Source organism: Panthera onca, chromosome A2 (genome assembly GCF_046562875.1).
Source record: "Panthera onca isolate mPanOnc1 chromosome A2, mPanOnc1 haplotype 2, whole genome shotgun sequence".
Classification (NCBI taxonomy): Eukaryota; Metazoa; Chordata; class Mammalia; order Carnivora; family Felidae; genus Panthera; species Panthera onca.
Genome location: NC_138340.1, coordinates 98,557,966 through 98,570,048, shown reverse-complemented (window position 1 = coordinate 98,570,048; position 12,083 = coordinate 98,557,966). Strand labels below are relative to the sequence as shown.

The following is a 12,083-nucleotide window of genomic DNA, read 5'->3' as shown; positions in this document are numbered from 1 at the left end:
TGCCTGAATCCTACCAATTTTGTGAACCAGGGCCTTATTTAACCTCTCTGAGTTTCTGATTCCACATCTGCAAAATGAAAGGAATGGTATGCACCTCACATGGTTGTTGCAAGGATTAAATGAGACATTTTATTTTAAAGTACCTGACATGCCACATCGTAGATGCTTAATATATGTTATTTTCCTTTCCATTTTCCCCTTCATATGCATATATACCAGCAACATCAATTTCCTTTATATGTAAAGCTGATGCTGTTAACTTTATTAGGCTAGATTTTCCATTAAGCATTTATTCTTATTCATTAGCTAGGAGGACTGACGCACAAAGATATTAAATTATTTACTCAAGTTTAATGAATGAAATTGAAAACCTTTTTCCCCTGCTTAACATGAATGTGCCCTTTTCAGTATGCAGAGCTTTGTTGCATTTATTCAGAAGCTATCGCTAAGTGCTTAGTTTGGAACACAGGATTAATGAGCCCGGAGACATGGCGTTGGTCACCATGGCAACCAAACTAGCTTTGCCCTGTTCCAAGCTCAAAGAAAAGATGCAGGATGCTTAACTCTGGCCTGCAGTATATAGCTGGGTGTTCTTTTTCATATGTCTGACTCCCCATTGCTGCTTCCAATTACTCCCTAATTCTCTCGAAAAAAAATAAATAAAAATGAAAAGAACATCTCAGCTTCTTTAGGGCTCCGCTTTTTCATCTATACCACCTCCCCTCCTTCCTGAATACATTTATCTCCCCATCAGTTTCTGAAGATTTGGCTGACTGATTCACATTATCCTTTGCCACTCAAATTCTGGGTGATTTTAACAGCCACATGGATGATCACCCAATGCCCTGGCGTCTCAAAGTCTGGATCTCGTCTTCCTCACTGACTTAGTCCTCTTCTCTGACCTAGTGACTCCCACCCACTCTCATACTTGGACTCAGTTATTAATTAGTTTCAACTGATCAGTCTCCACAGACAACATGAATTCCCACATTTGATTTTTTGACCATAGCTGCTCATCTTGGTATCTTGGTTCTGTTAGAACCCCTCTCTGTGACCTCTTTGTCCCGTACATGTTCCTTACTTTCCTCCTCTCCCTACCCAGTTGACTTCCATATTCCATCATTTCAATAACTCTTTTGCCAAGACCTTAAACCCCTTCCAATTCTTCCAAGAACCCACCTGATGCAATGAATGAACCCAATTATCCACTGTCTCGGTGCCTGCACCCGAGCAGCTGAGAGCTGTGTAGCAAAAATCACACTACAGGTGAGGTACCAACTGAACCAGACTGGGTACCACCTTGAACTCACACATAACATTCAACTGCATCCTCAAGACTGCTCAGCAATCCAAAGATTCTCTTTCTCTGCTTAATTTATTGTACTGCTCTACATAATGATTGTTTCGGACATTTTCCACTTCCTTGATTCTTTTTTTTTTTTAATTAATTTATTTACTTTGAGAGAGAGAGAGAGCACACGTGAGCTGGGTAGGGCCAGAGAGAGAGAAAAGGAGAGAGAGAGAGAGTCCCAAGCAGGCTCCGTGCTGCCAGCACAGAGCCTGATACATGGCTCCATCTCACAAACTGTGTGATCATGACCTGACCTGAAATCAAGAGTCCGACACTCAAACCAACTGGGCACCTAGGCACTCCTCGATTCTTTAACGCTTTCCTCTCTGCCTCCACTCTCAGATCTGCTTGCCTCCTATTTTACATAAAAAATACCTTTCAGATGGAAACTTCTTAACGCCTTCCTACTACATATATCACTCTCATCTTCTCCCCTTTTTTGCCATTCACCTACATTGGAAAGATGCTCTCCTCTCTAGAGTCAACCCTTCTACATGGTTCTAGAACTCATTTCCTGAACTTCTCAGATTCCTCACACCATAAATTATCCCTCCTCTCTCCTATGTCTTCAATGTCTGCCCCCCTAGGGGATTTTGCCATTGGTTTTTCAAATGCTCAGGTTTCTGTTGTCTTCTCTCCACAAATACTCTTCGTTAGAAGGTTTGTTCATACTCATAGACAACTTTTTTAGTTATCAGTCCCCTCCACTGTGATTTCTGCATCCATGATTCAACTGATGTTACAATCTCCAAGTCCCTCCATGTCATTAAATTCAATGTAAACTTTTTAATTCTCAACTGACTAGATTTCTCGATAGTGTTTGACACTTCTGCATTCTCCCTTCTTCGTATTGTCTTCAATGTAGGAAAAGAAGTTAGGAATGTAATGGACCATAAACCAAGAGTCATCTTGCCAGTAATAGCGACAGTATTGCTCTGGTTCAACCCCACTCTCCTCCTTAGTTGTAGTACCTATATTTAACTAAATATCCAATGAATACCCCACAATCAGCAACCAATATGGACTATTCACTGGGCTATGCGGAGCAAAACTCTGCTCTCATGAAACATAGATTGGTGAGGAAAACAGATAATAATCAAAGAATTAAACAAAATGTAAGTTGCACAAAGGAAAACTATGTGCTATGAGAATTCAGAATGACATAGGGGCCTAATCTCATTTAAGGGAATTCAGGAAGAATGATCCTTGGAATTGATGTCTGAACTAAGGCTTTATGTGCTAGAAGTTAGCTCAGCCAAGAGGAGAGGGCAGAACATTCTAGACCACAGGCATACTTCTTAATCATTCCCAGCCCTGTGCCCCAATTCAGCACCTAGAAAAATGACAACTAAGCCTTAACCCAAGAAGAAACCAGGCAGAGGCATTTTGGGTTTTTGTTTGTTTGTTTGTTTGTTTGAGAATCTGACCAACCTAAGAAAAAAGATCCAAAGATACTATGTAAGAGATTTCTCAAATAAAAGGTCCAGCCAGATCCCACATAGCAAAGCTAATAATTAATTAACCTTACTCATACACTGAGTTTTTAGTCACTCAATCTTAACTATCAGCAGGCAGCTAAAGATTATAAAAATTTAAGGAAAGCCTTTAATAGAGTAGATAGAAACAATTTTAAAAAACAGAGAAAAATACTCTGAAGTAAATTTGCCAGGAAGGAAAGGATAAAGATAAAGAAATATAAAAGAGGAGAGACAAGATAAGACAATAGAGAAACAGTGTAGGAAGTCCAATATCTAACTAACAGCAATTCAAGAGACAGGGCATACAGAAAACAGAAGAAAAGAACTCAGGAATATTTCTCAGAACTTAGAAACATACAGCTTTTGGGGTTGAAAAGACTGAGTACAGTGGATGAAAATAAACACAACAAGGCAGATCATCGTGGAATTTTAGAAAGCTGAAGAGAAAAAGAAAATTCTAAAACCTCCAGACAGGAGATAATAAGTCACATATAAAAGATGAAGAAATAAAATGGTTCCTAACTTTTCACCAGCAGTCCTGGAAACTGGGAGGAAATGGAGAAATATCTTCATTATTCTAAAGAAAAATGATTATCAGTCTAGAATTCTATGCCACATGATGGTAGGATAAATGCATTCTGGGGGTTGTGTAGTCTCTTGCTCCCCTTCCCAGAAATCTACTAGAGGAGGTACTCAAGCAAAACAGGCAACATACCAAGATATGGAAACACGCAGCATCCAGGGAACAGGAAATTCAACATGGGTGAGAGGCAAAGGGAATCTTTAGGGTGATGGGGAATAGAGGTCCTAGGAGGGCAGCAGTTGGAGCAAGTCTGAAGGTTCTAGAAGGGATTTTTTTTTTCTAAGAAAATGAAAATGACCATATACTTGTTGAATTGAAAATTTTTCAGAAAAGATGAAAAGTATTGGCAAAAAGTTTGGGGTTAAAATGGTGATGATCTACAGAAAACCAAAAAAAAAAAAAAAAAAAAAAAAAAGAAAAAAAAGAAAAAGAACCAACACCAGGGAAAATGAAGTATACAAAGAAGAAGTTACCGTAAGTTTACTACAAACCTCATGGTTGTAATATCATCATATTGTGAGTATGGAAGATAGGAAAGGTACTTGGATTGGGGAGTGGGTGTAGAAAAACAGCCAGATCCTCATCTTCCGTTATGATAAATAGATTATCAGAAACTGCTCATGTTGCTACTTATTCTTTTCCATTTTATGCATAAATAAATGGTATTTATTTAACAATATGGAGATAAACATCAAACTAATCAGGCAAAAGGAGGGAAAGTGGCTAGCACTTAGGTGGGAGTCGTCAAGAACTACATTTTTCATCATGAACCTTGCACGTGGTATCTTCTTAATGTCTTTTAATCAATTTTTATATTTTTTCCACCCTTTTGTTGACTATATTTTCTAGGTCGCTTAAAGTTTTCACGATATATGTAAATATATCTTTTCATACATGATGATTTCTTGCCACTTGGTTCTGGTATATACAATACAATTGATTTTTGCATATTGATCGCAAATGCAGTACCTCTGCTGAACTCAATGACAAATTCTAATCATTTGACCTTAGCTTTTCTTTGTTGTTGTTGTTGACAAACATATTGTGTGAAATAATAGCAGTTTTGCTTCCTGCTTTCCCATCTTCGTACATCTTATTTCTTTTTGTTTTCTCTTTGTGCCGGCAAGGACCTCCAGGACGTAACGGGTGAGAGCGGTAGGCTTGTTTCACTCCTGGTTTTAAAGGGGATGCTTCTAAAATTCACCGCCAAATAGACCATCAACTTCAGAAAGCACTGCTGAAGGCAGGGTCTCTGACGGTGTGTTGTAATCTTACATGGGACGTTATTTACTGGGCTGGAATACCTGCCTGGGTGGGAGACATGGCCTGGAAATAAATTTCAAGTTCACTCATTCAGAGCAGAATCACTGGAGACACTGCTTCTAGGAAAAACAACAGCCGGAGATGAGGCTTTTGAGTCATTCTTTGCCATCTGAGAGAAGAGGGTCTCTGGGCAGATGGAGGTCAAGAATTTCATTGCCCATTATTTACTGTTACTGTTATGTTCTATGAATGGCCAGGGAGCTTGCCCTATTTTTTATAGTGACAAATCAATTTTTATAGTGATACAAAGTTTCTTTTAAAATTGGATTTAATAAGTAATGTCAGTTTGAAAAAAATATTAAATTCATATTATACAGGTGGTACTAGCCATATAGCAGATGGGGCAAAAACCCCCAAAGTTGTTTGCAAAGGACTGGGATGGTCATATCTGTGCTATTACGACATATCATTGAAGAGCCAGAAAGACACAGAGGGTGACAGACTGGGGAGGGGGTGCCTGTCCAGCCAGCATACCTGCTTCTTGACTAAAGGTAAGTCCAATGACATTCTCGCCTTGCTATATGTTCTTATCATTGGACAGGGAGTTTCCTAACATGTGGGTAGCGTGTCATTGTCACACCAAGTAACAGGGGATGGGCTTTTAAAAGGCACGGTCTCCTTTACATTGCCCTCATGCTACATTCTGGTAGGAAACATTTGAATTTTTATGGCTTTCCTGCAGTAACAAATTTTCCTCCAACTGTCAGGATTTGCTTCATGCAGAGTAAAGCAAGCAGCTTTCATTTTCCTCTTACGAATGGGAATAGGTAGAAATAATATGCTGCTATTCAGCCAGCTGAACCTGACCTGACTCTCTTTATTCGTAGGGAAATGCAGGATTCACAGAGAGGACATTTTCACTGAGGTAAATAAGCCCTCTCAGCTGATGAGCACTATTATACTAATACCAAAGGAAACAAAGGCCAGAAGATGGGGGGCATTAAGTAGAAAGGCAAACAGAAAAATAGCAGACAAAATCCAGCATGGGGACAAAGCAGGCTCTGCAATGCTGAAAAAATAGGGGAAAATCCTTTAAGCGAAAATTGCATGCAATTTTTTGGCCTCAATTAGCCTTTTCCACAAAGAGCACTTTTTTTCTACAAAGAGTCCATTAAATAGCAAATGAAATTACATTGGTTTTCAGTTGCCATGGCATTGGTTCTTCCTCTAATGGACTTCTCTGGTCTGGAGTTTAATGTTAGCCTAACTTGCTTCCCTTGTCTGTGTGCTGTCTCAATTCCCTGTGTCCAGCCACGAGGTGATGTATGTGACTTCTCCTCAAAGTGCCTAGGACATAATCCAAGAGGGAGAAAATTCATCCCTTAACTATCCCCCGAGAGAGGGTGAAACTGACCAACAACCGCATTTCATTAACCATGAACATAACAGTTTCCATTTATTAGATGGCAGTCGTTCCCATCCATGCACTCAAGGCGCCTGGAGCCATTCCCAGATCAGTCAGAGACCATTTATTGAGTACTTCCTATGTGCCAAGCACTGTCCAGAGGCTGAAGACATAAAAATGCAAAAGAGAGAATGTAAGATGCTCACGGTCTTCTAGAGTTTCCAGACTAAGAGGTCTACTGTAAGCCCTTACTTACCCTTTCTTCCTATTTCTGCATCCATAAAATGGGTAGAATTTTCCCCATTTATCTGATTCACAGTTTTGTTTTGCTTTTGATATATTTACCAAGTACCACACTTAAAAAAAAAAAAAAACACATGTTATCCTAGGAGTAAGGATCTAGAACAACAAATTGACTTTTTTGAAGTTGCTTAGTTAGCTACAGCTAAACATTAGCTATGATACCAGTTTCGACTCTGAGATGCATGATCATATATACTTTTTAGAAAAATAAGTTTATGCAGTTCATACTCTCCCCTAAACTTCTTTTTAAAACATTTTCCATGTCAACGAACATTTTTTACAACATAATTTTTAATGCCTATATGATATGGAAGTAACACAGCTTGAAAATTTTCTATTAGATATGCAAACATTCTTCAGTTTTTCAGTAATATAAGTAAATCTCTGAGGACAAAAATAAATTGGGCAAATATTTTGTGACTCTAAATATATTTAAAAATGAAAAATGTCAGTATATATATTTTAAATTGTATGTTTTAAATGTATTCCTTAACAAGTCAAAGCTTCTGATGCAAAAATACAAATGAAAACATAACATAACTACAATATCTTGAAGACTTATAGAATCAGGAGAAAGTCTCTTAATTTCTAGTGTACTACAGATTGCATGACCAAGCACAATTCTGTTACATGCTAAATGTCTTCTTTCTTTCTCATCAGTTATCTCTTTGACTCAGTATATAACCCTGTTTAGAGCTAATACCTGGAGTTTGAATTGGAGGCCCCACAGAAATGACAGCCTATCTCAGCCAAAAGGTACAAAATTAGCCCTAAATCCCAGAGGGGGAATTTCTGAGTTACAAAAGGTTTCAAGCTTATGACATTGCCCTCCGGACGATACCCATTCACATCCCACGAAGGGTGTGTGAGAGCACATCCCTGTGTGTGTCAACAGATGTACTGTCATCATTTGTATCTTTGTTAAATGAAATAAATGACAACAAAAGCACCTGCCATTTTAATTAACATTTTACAGATAACCAAGGCAGGTGATCATTATGCTATCTTTATTTGTTGTTTATATACTTGGGTTTTATTTCCTGAAATACCTTGGTCTTTTGTTCTCTTTTTCTCTCTCATTCTTCGTTGTTAATCTCCTTACTTTAATTTTTAAGATTTCTTTCTAAAAGCAGACAAACTAAAAAGCTTTCTTTCTATGTTAAGGATATAAATAGGGCCTTTGTCTACACAGTCTCAAATATTTTTTCCCCCGCTTTATGACAGCCTTTTAATGTTATAATTTGTTTGCCACTCGGACATTGAACATTTTTGCTTTCTCTAATTCATCTTTCTTTTCTTTATGGCTTTGGCCTTTGATGCCATGGATCTAAGAGTAAGTAGATCTTTAATTGACTTCCACTCTTCCTCTTTGATTGTTATTAGCCTCGTTCATTAGTGTCAGCCTACAGGGAGTGAGCATTGCTTGGTCTCTCCATACCCCTTTACTCCTTCTCATCTCCAGGTGGTCTCCCTATGTCAATAGGGATAAAGGAGATGGGCAAAAAGCCCTTGCTCTGGGAATGAGGCTCCCTCTGATTACAGCTCTGGGGAGTGAAAACCTTGGCAGCTTTCTGTCAGTCTGTGGTGGATGAAGTCACATGAAAAGGCAGCAATATAAAAAGTCAGTAATTCAACAAATGATATAATTTCTTAACTTTCTAAAAAAATTTTAAAATGACAACCTTAAAATTTTAAATTAGTGAATTAAAATATAAATTAAAATAAAAACTAAATCTGAAAGCCACCAATGTATAAGTAAATGTGAATGGTGGTAATGGCTGCGTGCCATAAGTGGCTAAGCCCTGATGGACACCTGCCCCTCTACATGCATCTCTGCACTGGACCTTTCCTCTCAGGGAAGGCAAGAAGGAGAATAAGTTGGACTGATTTTCCTTCCCACCAAATACTCACAGGTTGAGAAGACCATGGCATCTTTAAGCTTGTTTCCCCATTCTTTCCCCCATGACACTTCCATACCTTCCTATTCTCATCACAATGTCCACCCTTTCTGCTGTCATTTTTGCCTGATGACTTTGCCTCATACATTAATTGTATAAATTCACACCAGACATGAACTCCTTCATCTCACCACCACCATATCAATGAACACTCTTTAAAGACATCTTTTACTTTAGACCATCTGTTAAACATGGGGATGTATCTCACAGTCTCTGGATTTCACCCCATCTCAACCTCAAAGATTTGAACCTTTCAGTTATTCTGTCTCATGCATTTTTAACTGTTTGCTTTCTCCAAACCATTTCCTTCAGCACACAAATATTTCCTTTTATCTCCAACTACAGATAACACTCTCTTATGTCCCCTAGCCCCCTTCAGCAATCATGCTACTCTTACGCATACATGTGCAGCCAGACATTTTTTTAACAGTCGTCTATACTTGCCATCCTTAGTTTCTGACCTCTCATTCACGCCTTATACCATTCTAATATGGTTTCTACACCCACCATTTCCCCCAAACTTCTTTTGTCAGTGATAACTCTGTCACCTAATCTAATGAACATCTAGTGAATTAAGTCTCTCAAGTAGCCATTGATACAGCTGACCACCTCCTCCTTCTTGAACCTGCCTCTTAATCCCTATGATGCCAAAAATGCTCCTGGGTTTCCTCCTACTTCACTTACCAATCCATTTCACTCTCATTTATTGGCCTCTCTCCCTCCTGCTAATATCTAAATGTAAGAATGTATCGGGGCTTGGTCCTAGATTCTCTTTTGCTTTTCCACACCTTTCATCCAAGTGATTTCATTGATTTCTTTGGCTTCAAATACAATCTATAGGCCAACAATTCCTAAACCTACAGCTTTAGTCCAGAACTCTCTTCTGAAATCCATACGTTTATGTCAAGTGCAGCCTTGACTCATTCACTTTGAGGTCTAAAAGAAATCTGAAACTTCTCATGTTTAAAACTGATCTGGGGAAACTCAATCTGATTTTGAGACTTAATATAAAACTACAGCAATTGAGTGAAACATCAGCAAAAAATATATAGATCAATGGATTCATACATTTCTGGCCACTTTATTTTTGACAAAGATACCAAGGCATCTCAAAGGTGAAAAAATAGTCTTCTCAGTAAAAGATATTGAAGCAGTTGTATATATAAGATAATTCATCCATATATAAAGAAGATGAGCCTCAACCTGTACTTTATACTATATACAAAAATTAACTCAAAATAAGCCAAACACCTAAAATTGAGACCTAAAATTATAAAATCTTTAGAAGTAAACATAGAAGAAAATCTTTATTGCTCAGATTAGTCAAAGATTTCTTAGGTAGGACACTCAAAGCATAAATCATAACAGGTAAAAAGTGATAAATTGAATTTATTAAAATTAAATACTTTTGCTCTTCTAAAGACAGAAAGAATGAAAAGTCAAAGAATGAATAAAAATATTTGCAAACCACATATCTGATAAAGGGCTAGTATCCAGAATATATAAAGAACTCTCACAAATCAATAATAAGAAAACAAACAACCCATTTTCATGAAGGGGAGAGGGAGCAAAAGATATGAACAGACATTTCACCAAAGTGAATACACAGCTGGCAAAAAAATACCTGAAAACATACTCAACATCCTTGGTGATTAAGGGAATTTTAATTAAAACCATAATGAGATACTTTATATACCTATTCAATTTACTAAAATAAATTTTTCTTTTAATCTGACATTACCAAATTCTGGCAAGGCTGGAGAGCAACTGAACTCATACGTTGCTGGTGAGAATGCAAAACGTACAACTCCTTTGAAAAACAGGTTAGCAGTTTTCTTGTAAAAGAATTACAATCTGTCATCCCACTCCTCAGTACTTACCCAAGAGTAATGAGAACATTCCCACATAAGAATCTGTAGACAAATGTTTATATCAGCCTTTTTTTCCCAAATTGCCAAAAACTAGAAACAATCCAAATGTCCCTCTAATGGGGACCAGATTAATTGTGTTGCATCCATACAAGGAATACAACTCGACAATAAAAGATTCAATATACTGGCTAATGCAACCACATGGATGAATCTTAAATGCATTATGCTAAGTAGGTAAAAACAGACCTGAAAGGCTACATATTGTGTAATTTAATTTATATAACATTCTGAAAAAGACAAAATTTTAGGGACAGAAACTAGATCAGTGGCTGCTGGAGGTGGGGATAAAGTGAGGTGATTAATTACAAAGGGTATCAGGGAATTTTTTGAAATGACTGTGATGATGGTTTCATGACTATGTGTTTCTCAAAAATACCGAACTTTACTGTGTGTAAATTATAGCTCTATAAACATGATTTTTAAAAAACTAATTTAATGATCTTTTCCACATATATGCTTCTTCCTCAATTCTCTCCATCTTAGAAAAATGGCATTATGGGGCACCCGGGTGGCTCCATCAGTTAAGCGTCCAACTTTGGCTCAGGTCATGATCTCACAGTTGGTGAGTTCAAGCCCTGCCTGCATTGGTCTCTCTGCTGTCAGTTCAGAGCCCACTTTTGTTTTTTGTTGTTTTTTTTTTTAACATTTATTTATTTTTGAGACAGAGAGAGACAGAGTGTGAACAGGGGAGGGGCAGAGAGAGAGGGAGACACAGAATCTGAAACAGGCTCCAGGCTCTGAGCTGTCAGCACAGAGCCTGACGCAGGGCTCGAACTCACAGACCGTGAGATCATGACCTGAGCCGAAGTCGGACGCTTAACCAACTGAGCCACCCAGGCGCCACGAGAGCCCACTTTTGATTCTCTGCCTCCCTCTTTCTCTGCCCTTCCCCTGATCTCTCTTTCTCTCTCTCTTTCTCAAAAATAAATGAAAACATCAAAAACACTTTTTAAAAATGGCATCGCTCTCCACCCATTTTCTAAAGCCAGAAATCTGGCAAGGATGCTTGAAACTTCCTTTTCCTTTACCCCTCATCCATATATAATCCATCTCCAAATGCCACTGACTCTGCTTCCAGAATATATTGCAAACCCATCTTCTAATCTTCCTATCAAACTTTGCCCCTTGATACAAATCACCATCCCTTCTCACTTACACTGTTAAAATAGCTTTGCTGCTGGTCTCCCTGTTGCCATACTCGGGCTCCTCCAGCCCTATTCTTGTATAACTCCAGAATGATGATTTTAAGTGAAAATTAAACCATGTCATTGCCATGCTTAAAACTTTTCAGTGGCTCCATTTCTAAACCCCATACCTTGGCCCTCAGCAAGCTGTATATGATCTAACATAACCAGTGTCGTCGTGTGGCACTCCCAGAACGCTCTTATCCCTCCCACCCACCCCACACCCATGGGCACACTGGCCTTCTTCCATCTGTTGAATAGTTCAGTTGTTTTGCTCCCTTAGCAACTTTGCACATACTGTTCCTTGTACCTGGACTCTTCTTCCTCTTGGCTCCTTTTTTAATGGCTAGTTCCCTCTCGTTCATTAAGTTTCAGCTTACATGTCATATCTTTAGAGAAGTCTTTATACATTTTATAATAGTTCGCTCTTGGCATTCTCTTCCATAACACCCTGTTTTGCTCCTTTCCCAATTTATTATTATATATTTACAAATTTATTTTGCTAGTATTTATCTCCCCTATTAGAATATGATTTCTTCCTTTTTTGAAAGTTTATTCATTTATTTTGAGAGAGAGAGAGACAGATAGAGAGCAAACAGGGGAGGGGCAGAGAGAGAGGGATAGAGA

At 38.2% G+C, this 12,083-nt stretch overlaps 1 protein-coding gene across 1 annotated transcript in view; it reads right to left on the bottom strand.

The window, feature by feature from the left end:
* The window catches only part of ASB4 (ankyrin repeat and SOCS box containing 4), a 60,938-nt gene that overhangs the window by 37,842 nt on the left and 11,013 nt on the right, over positions 1-12,083 (bottom strand). The gene's annotated exons all lie outside the window — the stretch shown is intronic.